This window comes from Canis lupus, chromosome 9 (assembly GCF_048164855.1).
Source record: "Canis lupus baileyi chromosome 9, mCanLup2.hap1, whole genome shotgun sequence".
NCBI lineage: Eukaryota > Metazoa > Chordata > Mammalia > Carnivora > Canidae > Canis > Canis lupus.
Genome location: NC_132846.1, coordinates 7,112,879 through 7,128,816, shown reverse-complemented (window position 1 = coordinate 7,128,816; position 15,938 = coordinate 7,112,879). Strand labels below are relative to the sequence as shown.

General features: G+C 39.3%; 1 long non-coding RNA gene across 1 annotated transcript in view; it reads left to right on the top strand.

Moving 5' to 3' along the window:
* Positions 1–15,938, top strand: part of LOC140639348 (uncharacterized) — a 58,039-nt gene that overhangs the window by 29,297 nt on the left and 12,804 nt on the right. The window contains exons 3-4 of the long non-coding RNA XR_012036087.1: positions 14,350–14,592; positions 14,894–15,093. This is a non-coding gene — a long non-coding RNA (uncharacterized lncRNA). The remainder of the gene's footprint in view (positions 1–14,349; positions 14,593–14,893; positions 15,094–15,938) is intronic.

Sequence of the window (15,938 nt, the reverse complement as noted above, 5' to 3'; positions counted from 1 at the left end):
TGGGTATAGAAGTTTGACTATTGCATGTGGTAGGGAGTTGGTGGCTGTGTATATTATCCAAAAAATAATCCACAAAAATGTAGCCACTGTTGACCTCTTAGAAATGGATGAGAAATTCTGGGTGCAGCAGTGACTAGAATATAATGGGGATAAAGCTAGTGCCAAATTAAAGGTTGAAAGTTATTATGGGCATATTTATGCATTGTGGAAGTTGTCTTTGCTAGACTGTTTCAGACACTGTTATCACAATCCTTTTTTTTTTTTTTGCAATGAGATAATAAACATAAATATGAACTGTGCATATTTGGCACACAGATCAATAAAACACCTCCCATCTGAGCCTTCTAGTACCCGACACGTGAACCAGAGGTCAAGTGCCATTGCACAGACATTGATCTTTCACTACCCTACTGTGGTCCTCCCAAACATTTCCAATCATTCTTCATTGACAATACTATTATGTGTCAATTCACCTTGCAGTACTCTATACTTATTAGGATGACAACTGAAGTGGTGAGAGTAGTGTGTAGCACTTCCCTGCCTATAGCCTGAGTATACACGAAGCTGGTATAAAAGCCTGCATCCAAACTCTGTCCCAGCCTAGAGCAACTTAAACTGGTTCTATTAAGTGCCACTCCCTTGGGAGAGTGGCACTTAATAGAGTGGAGATGGAGACATCTCCCTTCCTTCTCTTGGGATCATAGCAGGATAAATGGAGATGATAAACTGGACAGGGCCAAGCCAGGTCTGTAGGCACACAAGGGTGCCACTGCCACTGGGGGACTTCAATGGGTGCAGCTGGGATGCCCATGAAGGCCAGTGTCCCCCTGCAGCAAATGGGAAGGTAGCCCAGTTGAAGCCTTGGCTTCAGGCTTTGGATGGACTTCACTGGAATGAAGACTGGATGTTCTGCAAATTATGATATGGTGTCCACAGACCTTTTGGACACAGCAAAAATATCCATGCTGGGAGTAAGTTGGCTGAGACATCTCTCATTCCGGTATGAACCCTGCAGATTTACCAATGTTTCCAGAAATCTTTATTTTCTATCCTTCTCCCTCTCAAATACATTGCCTCCATTTTTGTGCTTTTGACACAGAGGCATCTAAAATAATGCATCTAACAGAATTTAAGCATTTGAGAACACTAGAGACAGATTGCAGGCTATTTCTGCTTTCTACTCTGGCAAACTTGAGGACATGGACCTGGAACCTACTAACTGCCTGAATGGAGGTATTTAGGAGAAAGGATGGAAAGGTTGGGAGCAGGTAAGGAATATAAGCATGAGAGAGAAATACTGGCCAGCGTTTCAAAGAACTCTACAACAGCTCAATCAGGTGTAGAGGCCTCCCCTGTTCTGTGGACCTTAGAATGAAGTTGAAACTGTTCTGGAACTTGCTAGTTGAGTAACTTTCAGCAACTGATTTCCTCTCTCTAGGCCTCATCTGTGTATGAGAATAACAACAGCACTCTTTCTCACAGGTGGTTACAAAGATTGAGTAAATGTGTAATGTACTTAGAAACATGCAATAATAAGCATGCAAAAAGTTGAAATGTTTTAGTGACTTTTATTTTTTATTTAACAAACTGATGGAGCCATTATTATAAGTGAACTCATTTTTCAGAATCTCCTTTTCATAAACCTCAAAAAATATGTATGACTAATCCTAATACTGACCGCAATTTAGGAAGGGTTAGACTAGTAGTGTTGTGATTATGGTCTCTATTAAAAGGTAACTTTTAAAGCTCGGGAAAAAATGAAGACAAAAGGAGCTTTGAGATTGAGCTCGAGCTCCCATGTATGTAAAGACAAAGGAAAACTTCTCAAGTCTGGGGAAGAAGAGAAGAATCTGTAACAGGTGGAAAAGAAATTTCAATGCTGCACCAATGGTGTAGAATGTCTTAATTTGCCTTAAATTTAACCACCCCCGAAACTATTTCTTTGCTGGCAGGTATTTTTTGCCTTTATTTTGTTTCGTTTGTTTTCGACTCTTAACAGAGGATATTTTCCATGGGAACATATTTCTGGTTATAAATAGGAAATCAATGGAAAAGCAGGTTTCACTTTGCTGAACTTATCGATTCTATAAAACGAAAGCAGCTCGTATATACATCTGGCCCGGGCAAAGGGCACTCGGCAAGGAGCCAGGCTTGTTTCTTTCTAAACTGCCTTTCTTGGCCCTTTCAAATCCAACAGGGCTGAAAAGGAAAAGGGGTGTTCTTTAGTTTCACACAAACTCACAGCCATTTTGATGACAAGAAAGCAGTGTTGCTTCCCAATGCGTCTTTGTTCGAGTGATAGCAGGCCCATTGAAGCCTCCTGATGGAGCTCATTGAAAATAATAGGCCCCATTATCTTCACTGGCAATGCTGCCATGAGAGCTTCAAAAACTGAAATAATGACAGCACATATTGGATGTACAGTAGAAAGGCATAGCGTGATTATGGGCAATTTCTGGCTCTTTCCGACCCACCTCAGTGGATGAGGAGGGGGCAGTGGGGTGCGGCTGGGGCACACAAGGAAGGGGCATCTCGTCGCTATGCCCTTTGGGGATGCTTGCATCTTTCAAACTTCACTGCTTTGTCTTAAATAGTCAATGAAAGTAAAATATCAATTTCAGAATCGCTTCAGAAACCGGGCTCTGGAAGTTACGGGTTCTTCGGTTTGGTATTGAAATGCTGCCGTCTTTGGTTATTCGGTGAGGCCTGCTGCGGCGCACTTGGTGTGTACCTTCTTGCTGAGAGACGGCGGTAACAACAGGGTGACCCTGACTCAGTCGGTGGAGGACGGTCTCTGTGACCCTGCCCCGCGCTTCCCTTCCCGGGGCAGCTCCCTCTGGAACCGCACATGTCCCCAGCAAATCGGATTTTCTGGAGTCCAGAAAAACCAGTAGGAAAGGGACAAACCTGGAAAGGAAGAAGACATCAGCTCCCAGAAAAACCCACCGAGCCAAGAAGAGGCCTGTTAGGCTGTGAGAAGTCACCAGGAGGAAAGGTCCCCTGAGGACTGGTGACAGATGAGCAGGAAAGAGCTCCATCAGTGGGGGGTGGGGTTGGGGGGTGGTGGCAACGAGCCCTAGCTCCTGACAGAGGGGGAAAAAGGGAAACACTTGCTTTTTGGGAGCCTTTTTGTCGCTTGTTATTATCCTTATGTTTTCAGAAATGAAATGTCTTAAAACCACCAACCAACACACACAGACATTATTTTTTCATTTGAAACAACTCGAAAGAACACGGAGTGCTGTGTACATCACCCTTGGGGCTTATATTTAATATAAGAACAAGATGGTCTCCTGGCTTCCCTTGTGCCTGACTAGAACTGGGGAGAGGCCGGTGGCAGTCACAGCATCGTCTGACTGTTGTGGCAAAATGAGAAGTGACAAGAAGGGAAAGGATATGTGATAGAAGCTGCCCACAAATCTGCCCAATGGTTGAGGCTGGCAGTTACATTCCCCTAGTTCCAGGCAGGGAATATTGAGAAGCGGCTTACAGCAGCTTATTGGGACTTACATCAAGGAAGTGAACTTCCTCTCCCCACTCATCCTTCTTCTGGCATATGCTCTTCTATATTCAATCTGGCGTGTGAATGCTTCCTTCAAGGGATGCGGCCCAGGTGGCAATGTTATTTTATTTGAGAGACATCACCCCTTGGGAAGCACGTGCCAGGATACCTTACCAGCATGTACGATCAAGTGCATGTACGCACAAATGCCACATGCGGCCCCACCTTGTCACTCTAAACCACAGAGGGGCCTCAGCCAGCAAACGGCAAATGGTAATCCTCTGGGCTGCTCAGTATCTGCAGAGAATGGTTCTGAGCAGGCCTCAATACCCTTATGCCCTATGTCTGTAACTAGACTAAAAGCCCCTTCAGAGCAATGCCAGTTCTGTCTCCATGCTTGGCACCCAATGGGTGTCCAATAGAGATTTCTGAATTAAACTGAATATAAAAAATTTATTGAATATTAAAATTAAAACTTATTACTACTAAAAGTCAAATGTGAGAAGGTTTTAAGGAAAAAAGAATACACTTGTTTATATTTATAGCTTCTTAATTTATGTAATTTTTGCCTTTCTAAAAACTCTCAGAAGTGGAATCCAACGCCAGAACTTCATTATATTTATTCAACTGTCATATTTCCTTCAGCCTACTATACCAAAATATCAGATACTAGGTGCCTTCTAAACAAAAGAAATTTATTTCTCATAGTTGTGGAGACTGGGAAGTCCAAATCAAAGCACAGGCAGATCGGTGTCTGGTGAGCTCCTGCCTCCTGGTGCATAGAAGACACTTTCTTACTGTGCCTGCACATAGCTCTGTGGGGTCTCTCTAATAGGGAACTAATCCCATTCATAAGGGGCTCCACCCTCATGACCTAATCACCCTCAATGACCTCACCTTTTAATACCGTGACTTTGTGGGGTGGGATTTCTACATATGGGTTTTGGAGGGCCACAGACATTGAGGCGATATAAAATAACAAAATTCCTTTTCTTCGCTTTGAATCTGACAGGGTATTTTATTCTCAGACCTTTTCACTATCATAGATGCTTTCCCCTGAATTGTCTCTATCAATAGCAACTCTTCTTGTCTACTGCTTGTTTTGTCCTCTTATTATTGAGGGGAGTGCGTGTGAGTAGTATTTGTTTATTTTATTCCTTTCCTTATTTATGTGTCTGTTTGTTTATTCTTTGTGCAAAATGCCGGTTTGCTGAATTAAAATTGTTAGTAGTCAACAGGAAAACGTTACCAAAAGGGTTCCACTTTTCGGCGAGCTTCAACATTTATTAAAATTTAGTCCAGGAATAACCTGAGTGGAATCAGTGGTGTGCTCATTTAAATCATAGATTCCAGGCTCTATCCCAAATCTTTTAAATTGGAATCTTTGGGGATGGGCTTCAGGAGTCCTGCATTTCCAGGACTCCGTCCAGCTGGGAGTATTCCAGATGGTTCTTATCCACAAAAGTGTGCGAAGACAGCTAGAGTCAGGCCTCAGAGAGCATAGCTAGAACCATGCTTCTGGGGAAATCCTCACAATTTATACCTCCCAAACAAAATGAATAAGTTCTGTATTATCTCTCAAAAGCAATCTCAAAACTGCACTCTTTTCTGCTTATCGTGTAAATCGCAGTAATGAAGAGTTCTCCAATACCATAGATTTTGTTTTAAGGGGCTGTAGGGAAGATATGGCACGATGTATCAGAGAATGTGTTTTCACTCTTAGGGAATGTTCTACTGTAGAACTGACCATGAATTAAAATCTGCTGAGTGTTCAATAGCACTGTGTATAGATAACAGACACAAAGCACAAAACTTCCTTGAAAAAAAAGTACTTAGGGGTCTTTTGAGTCTCTCCCTCTGACATACCTAGAATGTTTAGCCCTCAGAGTGGACCAGTTGTAAGATCTTTCCCTTTTATATGACAAAAATATTTTGTGATGATCATATAATAATCAGTGGTAATCACTGATTTCTTGATTCCTCCTTAATTTTTTTTTTAAATAATTAACAACTTAGAATAAATTTCAACTTGGGAGAAATTATTCAACTTTGGAAACTTATTTCATGTATGACCTAAAATTGGCACTTCCCAGCAATGTGGAGTTCATGCTCTATTTCAAGCTTGTAAATTTTAAACACGTATGCCAATGTAAAGTGGTCACCAGAATGATAGAACTAAATAACTTATGTTCTCTTTCTTCATGTTATAGTCATGCGTGATCATGTTTTCTTTACTGTTTAAACTCAGGCATATGTAAAACCACAGCATTTGGATCTGCACTTGAAGGATGCCAAACTATTAGGAACTTCTTTCGAACCAACCTTGAGTAGCTGAGTCCACATGTGTCAGGGACTCCTGTATAACGGGGAGTTCTCTAAAGTAACTTTCATGTAGAATACAGTGTTTGTTAACTAATAAGTAAGAAAATATGCTAAGTTCATTTATGCATAGGAATAGGACTCAGTTGTAACCTCAGTGATTGTCTAGAAAGGAGGCCAATGAGACATTTCTTTGCAGTGGAGTATTTCATCACTGACATTGTTTAGAGTTGCTGGTGTACAGTGATAATGAAAAGCAGACAGTCTTTTGGTTGCTGGTAGAGCAATAAATTTCTCATTCTCTGTCAACAATGCATTTCCTTTTTGCCTGCACCTGGGGCGGTAGATCATATTGCACAGCTGCGACTGGGTGGTGGGGAAAGTTCACTGTTTGTGTTTGTGTCCCTTTAATAGATTCTATGCAGAGTTTGCATAATTTAAGACTTGAACTGTCTGCCTCACCTTGGTGGTTAGGGGGCTCTCTTTATACTCTTCTTCATGATCGAGCTCCACTGGATGGCAGCCCAATAGCACCAATGGTGGGTGACTCAGACTCCTGTACTGATATCACTTAATGACACAGAGAATTGGAATTCCTTTGCCTCCAAGGAGTCACCTGTTTTTTGTTTTTTTTTGTTTTTTAACATCCTATGCCTCATTTAGCCTCCAGCTCACCCTCCTTCTCCAGCCAGTCTGGGATCCTTACAGCCAAGAGAACATCCTTTGGAGGAACAATCTGATATCTGTGATTTTATTTCATCCTTGTGTCCCTTGGGAGCCACTGAAGGGGCTATTTTTTTTTTCCAACTTTGTGAATGAGGAAATGAAGGTTCAGTGAATGACTAATTGGCAGAGTTACAAGTAGAGCTCGAGAGTTCTGCCCGTGTCCTCTGTCTTTGCTCCTATTATCTCCCTCTTAGGAAATATCACTCATTTCCTGGACTGTGTAAATCCTTTCTGGTTTTTTATTCTCATTCTTTTTCTCCTATGGAACATTTTCACAATCATGAAAATGATAGTGTAAATGTGTATCTAATATTTAAGAGTTCCAAAGACCTTCCATATTTTCCTATCTGCCTTTTTAAATTAGCTCTTTCCTGAGAAGCAGAGGTTTGTGGGACCTTTTGTTTATACAGATTATAGTTCTGCAACTGGAGTGAGGTCTCTGATTTCAGTCCTAGACTCTTTCTATCATGCATCCTACCATTCCAGTCCTGAAACACCTTTATGCCTCTTATCTCTTGGCATTGCATTCCATGCCCATTCAAATATTGTTCATTTTTTTCTGTGTTAGTCTCTTCTCTTTTCCCCAACTGGACTCTAACTTAACTGACTAAAAAGGTGATGTTTTATGATTCTTTTGTGTCTTGCTCTTCCCTGTGTAGCACTTGGCACATTTCTAAGCACATAACAGTTTTCAAGAAACTATCCAATTGCTTAGATAGCTGATTGAGAATACCTCTTTGTCATTATCAGTCTTTGGCTCTTGGCATGACTTATTTTCTGAGTCCTTGATCATATCACAGGTACTTTCATTAGCATATCCTTATCATTCCCCAGGGCTTCTGAATTGAGTGGAATATTTTGACTTCTATTTAAGTTAGCATTTGAGCACATCTTTCCATATTTTGCAGCATCTTCTTGGCCTAAATCCCTCCACCTACATGTTCAATCCTTCTTTTGAATTGTACCCCATGATGTGTCACTATGCATTTGGTTTTCCAGCTTTAGACATGTGACCACCTCACACTATCTCAATGCAGCCGTCGTTCAGATGAAGCATTAAAAAGAAACACTCGCAGAATTGCCTTTGTAGAAGGAAGGGTGAAATGTTCAGAAAATTCTGGTTTTGAAATTATGCTGGAAATTTCCATTCACATCCTAGTAACAGATGAAAGATACATCTTTTGATTAGGCAAATGCCCTTGAAATCACCTGCATTTGGAGAAAAAAAAAAAAACATAGCTCACATGACAATGGCTATCAGCAAGAAGGTAGACTGATACAATTAAAATGCCACTGAACTGAGAGTTCAAGGATTATGAACTCACTAGACTGTGAGGTCCTTGAGAGCACAAACTGTCTAATCATTAATATTTATATTGCTGGCGCACAAGCATTTCTGCCTAAAATAGATTGTCAAAAGTCTGTTAGATGAATGAATGAATAAATGAACAAAGAAAGAATGACATCAAGTGCAGCTTCAACTCAGGCTCTGCCACATACTCACTGTACAACCCAAGCTAAGTCAACAACTTGCACTGTGTCAACTTCCCCATTTGTTAACTTGGGATTTGAGGTGATCGACTGCATTCACCTCGAGGTTATTGTGAAAGTAAAACACTGCATGCTTGTTGATGGTAACTAGGCTTGTTAAATTGTAGTGCTATATATTTTATATTAGTTAAACATGGATTTGGCTGCAAGTAACAAAATTTTACTGTTATTTAAACATACAGTTTATCTCCCCTATGTAATCTAAAGATAAGTGGTTAGCTAATGCTGGTCTTGGTCAGTAGCTTGGTGGTATTGAGGTCCATGGCGCCTCAATTTTACTCACCTTTGTGTCCTGAGTACAAGTGACCACAGCAGCCTAGCTGCCAGAGTATGTTCTGCAAAGGATATGCAGGGCATAGGAAGTATGACACTGCTGTTTTTTTTTTTTTTTTTTTTTTTTATCTGGAAGGCGAATTATTTCCTCAGAAATATACCAGCATACTTTCTTTAAGGTCTCATCAGACAGAACTTGTCATATGACTATTCCTAGGAGTTTTTAAAGTATCAGAAAGGACTGTCATGATTGGCTTTAGCCAATTATGTTTCACTGCCTAGTGATAGGCATACTCTGCCCCAAACTAAATTAAGACGCTATTAGCATGGAAAAATGCTAAGAGGGGCTCTTGGGTAGATATCTAACCATGTCTTCCACATAAATTTCTGGAGATGTTATGAGGAACAAGATTTTAGAAAGAGAGAAGAAAGAACATGTCAGTGCTTCCACTCAGCATAAACATGCACGTATAGTGATAGTGCTAATGATGTTGAGTTTAACCTTTTTCTTCCTTGATTACTAACTTCCTCATTTGGAAAAGGACTGGCAGAAATTCATCTGGCATGTGTTGCTCCTAAAGTGATGGATTTTTTTCAGAATCGGCCAATTATGGATGCTGCCCTTGGGAAATCTCTGTTGCTAGCCTTGCCGTGATAGAGTGATGGCCACAGTCTATGCAAGAGTGGGAGAGTTAGTTGATCTCAGATCTGTCGTACACCTCACTCTAATTGTGATACTGACAAGAGAAGGTCTCACATCATCACTTCACATCATCGGTGTAAAATACCTACTGGAGTAAGAACGTAAGAGTGATAATAACTGCAGTGTATGGCAGAGGGGCATGTTTCATCTGAGATGCTCCTGACTTCTGCCTTTTCTCTTAATTATGGGAGCAACCCAATATGTCATTCCTGTAGTTGCTGGTGACCCACAGCTTCTTTTACATGAATATGTCTGGCACACTTAAATAGGGTCTTCATTCCATTATCTGTTTGACTAGAATCCTAGTCTCCCTCCTTCCCCTCTCTCATCCCCTGTTAAATTGCTCTGGTTACTTCCTATTATGGAAGTGACTAGAACCTAAAGTGCTCTGACTCCCTGCTCATTTATGAAGTCAGTGTTTACTCTGTTGAACCCATCAGTGTTTAAAAAGGAAAGGAGAGGGACATCTTTGACCCAGCCAATGACAAGAGGGCACAAATTTACAACTGCCATATTACCAAGTAATTTTATTAATACCAGTCTCTGAAGCACAAGGAAAAGGTCCTTTGAAAGCCCTTTAGTCACATGACAAGAATATAATCCTCTATGAGTTATCAGCTAAGTTGCTTTTTCTTCCCTCTTGCACACACAGAAGAGCCTGGATTATTTACAGTTCATGAGGATGCTTCAGGGTTATACTGCTGTCATTCAACAGATTTCTTTGTTTTGAGATTGCAATAGATACTACATGTTTTCCTATAGTAAATTTATTTCCAACTATAGCTACATAAAAGTCAAAAGTCCTTTAAATTAGCCAGAGGTCCCTTGGTAATAATTTATATCTACCACAATAATTATAGCCTCATCTTTCTATTAATTATAAACACTCCCTCAAGATATTTCATTTGCAATATTGATGGAAGTTTTCACTTTGTTAGGCTTCTGTAGATTGCCTTCTGAATTCATATAGAAGCTGTTTTTGTGTTTGTTTTGCTTTTTTTCCTCCTTAACAAAGTAAAATCATTCTGTTCTTGGCTATTCTTTTGAATTTGATTCTTTACCTTGTGTTCCATTTGGAATTAACATGATCTGAACTACTTGTTCCACATGAATTAGTAGGTATTTTTTGCTTATTTGTTTTGTCTATTACTTGCTTTGATATTGTGGTTTATCTGAATCCAGGAAGGGTCAACAGAGAATTCATACTTGGGAGCCCTAGTTGTTGATTTAAAGCTAAAAGCAGCAAGACTTTTTCTCCTTAAAACTTGTCAATATTAATTGAACAAATAAGAGATCATAGACTCAATATTTCAGAAAGATGACTGATTATCTTAGTCTGCTCAGGCCACCATAACAAAGTACCATAGGCTGGGCAGTGTAAATAAAGGAAATTAATTTTCTCACAGTTTTAGAGGCTGGAAGTCCAGATTAGGTGGTCAGCATGTTCTGATTTTGGTGAGAACTTTTTTTGTAGCTTGTAGAAAACTGACCACCTTTTCACTGTGTTTTCACATGGCAAGGAGAGGGAGAACGAGCTTTCTAGTATATCTTCTTCTAAAAGTATTTTTCCCATGATGGTGGGGGGGGTCCCACCTTTATGATCTAATTAACTCTCAAATGCCTCATCAAATACCTTCATATTGAGAGCTAAGGCTCCAACATGTGAATTTTGAGGGGGACACAGTTCGGCCCATAACACTGACTAAAATAAATACTGTCCAGTAATAAACATTTAATATTGTTAATTTTGATACATAAAAAAATATCTGAATGTCATCTGAATATACTAAAAGAAAAGGAAATCTTCAGATGCCGAAAACAAAGAACAGAAAAGGTACACTGGCAGGTTGTGAGTTATTGTCCAAGTAACATAGCAGATTGGGTTTTAGTTCTTCACCAGAGAAGGAATATGAGGCTTTGGATCCATATAAATCAGCGATGGCACTAAGATGTCTGCATAAGTCTAAGAATTTTAATTCTTCATCCTTTTAAGGATGAACTAGGAAAAAAAAATCTAGCGGCCATCTCCAGATGAGAACAAAGCTTGCAGTGTTCACCAGTTTCTGAATGAGAAAAAAGTCTTTCCGGAGGCTTGAAACACTGAGCATGGGCCTCTTATAAGTTTAAGATTCAAGTTTACAGTATCTGCATGGTCTGGGAAATCCTAGATTCAAGAACCCCAAACAATGACCCTTGTGGTGGGAACCCTGGGACTGGCAGAAATATATTAAAAACTTTTCTATAGGGATTTTAATGGGAGAGAGGAGGGATGAATGTATAAAGACAAATTATAATCCACCATGAGTGAAGTTCATAGGTACAAAACCAAGAATATCAAGGGCCTGGAATTTGAGATTACAGATTAACAAATACAAAGAGAAAAAGAATGAAAGAGGCCTAAAGTATTAAAGACATGAAAGAAGAAATCTAAGAATGTAAGTTACCATTAAATAGGGAAATTTCAAGTTAATAAAAATAGAATATGTAGACGAAGAATTTCATCACTGAAGTTAAAAACTATCAAGATAGGGTTAAATAGTAGATTGAACATATGTAAAGAGATAGTTGTAATTTGTAAAATAAATTTGAGGAAATTACCAGAAAGAAGCAAGAGAAATACAAATACAGAAAATATGCACAGGAACTTAACAGATAAAATAAGGTTGTCCAACATTCTACTAATAGAATTCTGAAAAGGAAATATAAACTGGCCAGGGAATCCCTGGGTGGCTCAGCGGTTTAGCACCTGCCTTCCCCAGGGTGTCCAGATCGAGTCCCGCATCAGGCTCCCTGCATGGAGCCTGCTTCTCCCCCTGCCTGTGTTTCTGCCTCTGTGTGTGTGTGTGTCTTTCATGAATAAATAAATAAAATCTTTTAAAAAAATAAATAAAAAATAAACTGGCCAAAAAAAAGAAAATTCGAAAACAAAATGTCTAAAAATTAACAGAACTGATTCATGACCAGAATCTTCAGATAAAAGAAGTTCAACTCAACACAATATATATATGTTACATATATATGTATATTTATATATTCATGTGTGTGTATATATACATTTACATTCACATGTATATTATATATTATATATAGGGCTATATGTTTATAATATATTCATTCTACACCTAGGCATATTGTAAGCCAAGTACAGAATACCAAAGTCAGAAAGCAAACCTGAGAAGCTAATAAGTAGATCTCAAAGGACAATTTGACTGCCAACAAACTTTTCAACTGCAATAACACAAATAAGATGATAATAGAATCATATATTCAAAGTGCTGAGTAACATTATCTTTGAGACTAGAAATTTATTTTCAACCTAACATTCAACTGTGAGCCCAAACTGAAATTAATGAATGTACTTCTGGGGATCCCTGGGTGGTGCAGCGGTTTGGCACCTGCCTTTGGCCCAGGGCGCGATCCTGGAGACCCGGGATCGAATCCCACATCGGGCTCCCGGTGCATGGAGCCTGCTTCTCCCTCTGCCTGTGTCTCTGCCTCTCTCTCTCTCTGTGTGTGACTATCATAAATAAATAAAAATTAAAAAAAAAAAAATGAATGTACTTCTGGAACAAAGAATGTTAACTTAGAAGTACGGTGGGTGATGCAATAAATAATAGGATGTAGTTCATTATGTTTTACAGTTTATGTATGTTTGAAATGTTTCATAATTAAAAATAAAAATTATAAAGACTCTTATTTATTTTTTAAACATTTTGTTTATTTCTTCATGGGAGACAGAGAGAGAGAGGCAGAGACACAGGCAGAGGGAGAAGCAGGCTCCATGCAGGGAGCCCAATGTAGGACTCGATCCCAGGACCCTGGGATCATGACCTGAGCTGAAGCAGACACTCAACCATTGAGCCACCAGGTGTCCCTTATAAAGACTTTTAAACTAAGGATGAAAACATGGTTTTCTGACTCTCTTTCTCTTTCTCTCCCTACCCCCTCCTGACCTTTTTTCTGTCTGTGTCTTTCTGTAGAACTTAAAACTTATGCATGACGGTTTTAAACATTATGTAGTATGGTAATAATATCTGGGATCTGTAAACTTTTCAAAAACTTTTAAGAGTATTTGCAGCCCATGAATAAACTTTACTGACTCCAAAATAAACAAAAAATGCAAATTTTAAAATGTTTATTAGAATGTCTACAACACAAAATATTGACAGTTTCATTCAACATCAAATTTAAATTCCATAAAATTTACAGTTCACTAGAAAAATTTTAAATTTTCTTACTTTGAAGAAATTCCTAAAATTCCAAGTCAGTAAGTAGCAAATTAGTTTAGAGCCAAATAGTTTCAAAAGCAAAATTGGAAAGTAAAAGATAAACTTTCAGAACTGTTTAGCATCTGAATTTCTCTTTAATGTGGGCGCTGAGTGTATTTTAATGAAATGATGAGGGATATGACCTCCAAAAATAGAGAGCATAGGGTTTAGGATGGTTCTTCAATAATTCTAATATTAACTTAGTGGTCTCCTTACCAAGAATACTCATTGTGCAGCATGTGGAAGAATATTCATGGATGGATTTGGTACAACAGCTATTCCTTTTGCTCTGACTCCTTTTCTTCTTCCCGTGACTATCACAAGAATAATGTTTATTGAGTTATCATATGTCAAACACTGTGACCCGAGTTCCAAATGCTTTAACTCCTTTAATCCTCAGGTTAGTGCTAGGAAATAGGCTCAATTATCTTTAGTTTATAGCTATGGAAATTGTGGTTTAGAAAGTTATGTAACTTGCCAAAAATCGTACTGATAGAAAGTATTAAAAAGAGTTAAGCAATGAGCCTTTCTGACTTCAATGCTTTGCTCTTGCCCATTATGCTACGTTGCCCTCTCATTCTCTATAGAAAGTAAGAATATTGTTGGCAGGCCTAATATTTGCCAAATGAATTCAATTCACTTTCATTATAACTTCTAAAAGATTGGACAGGAAAAAATTCATGTAATGATGGTTTGAAATATCTAGTGATGGCCAGAAGGCAGGCCCTTGGAGGTCCCAAGCACTAAAATGTTGTGGTGATTATGGAAATTTTTTTCGGTCCCTCTCCACCCTGCATCTAATCAAAATACAAAAAATGCTAAACTATAAAATAAGGATAAGATAGCCAGAATCATAGTTTTATCCATGATGTTTTGTTTTGGTTTTTTTTTGGAAATATCACATATTAAGTTCTTTTAAAAATTTTCTTTTGATGTACCTTATTTTGCCAGTGTCCTAAATATAAACTTGGTCTGTGTAATGGTTAATTTTGTGTGTCAACCTACAGGGCAGTTTTGAATGAAGTTAGCATTTAATCGGTGAGCTGTGAATAAAACAGATTGCCCTCCACAGTGTGGGTGCGCCTCATCCAATCATTGAAGATCTGAATAGAATGAAGAGACTGGCCTTCCTGTTCCAAAGGGAATTCTTGAGCAGACTGTCTTTGGGCTTCATCTGTACCTGCACCTCTTACATCTCCAGCCTGCCAGCCTACACCACCAGCTTCCCACACACCAGCCTCCATAACCATGTGAGCCCATTCCTTTCTAAGGGGTGTCTTTCCATAAATTCACACATCCCATTGGTTCCATTTCTCTGGAGAGCCTTGAATATAGTCTATCTGCTGGGTAATCCACATTTTCAAAAGGTCTGCCTTCAGTCAAATGTTCTAAATCTGTCTTTTCTTTTTTAATGTTAATACTTGAACTCTCCATTCGGTATGGTCCCACTTACTTTGCAGAACAAGCAGCAAAGTATTTATTTAGAAAACTAGAATTTGTCCCTCTTCCCTCTGAGGTGCTAAGGACACACTCCACAATTTCTTTCTTCAGGTCTCCTCTGGAAACTTAACCTTGGTTTAGGGGACAAGATAACATAATCGTGACCGTGCATTTGAGAACCAGTCACTTTTTCCAGTCCCCATGTCCAGTGACCTTGGGCAGGTCACTTAGAGTCTCACTGCTCTCACTGGTAAAATATGAAGATCAAAAGAGATACTGTCTGTAAGGATGTTTCCCAGAGCTGCGCTAATGTAAGTCATCAATAAACATTGATTATTTGGATTATTATGGGTATCAGTAAGCATGTTAAGTATGTATATCATTCCTCATCTTTAAGCTATAGTTTTTGGTCATTGAAGTGAAGGTGGATTCATGAACAACTGACCAACAGGTCCTTTTGAAACTGTCCCCTGGGCCTCTAATGGAAGGGATTTCAGAACCTGCATGCTAACTGGGAGGCCTTAAGTATGAACCAGGCGTATATCTTACATTTCATCTATATGCTGTCTGAAGTATGGTGGCAGTCTCCAAACAATTTAAAACTCTACAGTAACATATTACTTCTTATCCTACAGTCACATTTTACTTAGCTCCAGTGCTAAAAAAACAATCAGGGCTACTTTTTTTCCCACCTGCTATCCAGCTGCTGAAGACTCTGTGGGAGATGGCACTTGATGCCGCTGTTCTGTTTTCTCATCTTTTCCCTACGCTGGTCTAAGCAAATGCAAGTTTGGTCACTACCTATACCAAAGGTACCCCTGAGCACTGAGTAAGAGACCAACTCACCTGCTGGTGGGCTTTCTTTTTTTTTTTTTTTTTTTTTTAATTTTTATTTATTTATGATAGTCACACAGAGAGAGAGAGAGAGGCAGAGACACAGGCAGAGGGAGAAGTAGGCTCCATGCACCGGGAGCCCGATGTGGGATTCGATCCCGGGTCTCCAGGATCGCGCCCTGGGCCAAAGGCAGGCGCTAAACTGCTGCGCCACCCAGGGATCCCTGCTGGTGGGCTTTCATGTCAGTGTCAAGCTTATGAAAAACAAGCTTTCCACTTTTTAATATGCCAGATACTTAACTGGTTCTGATTCCAGGAGACC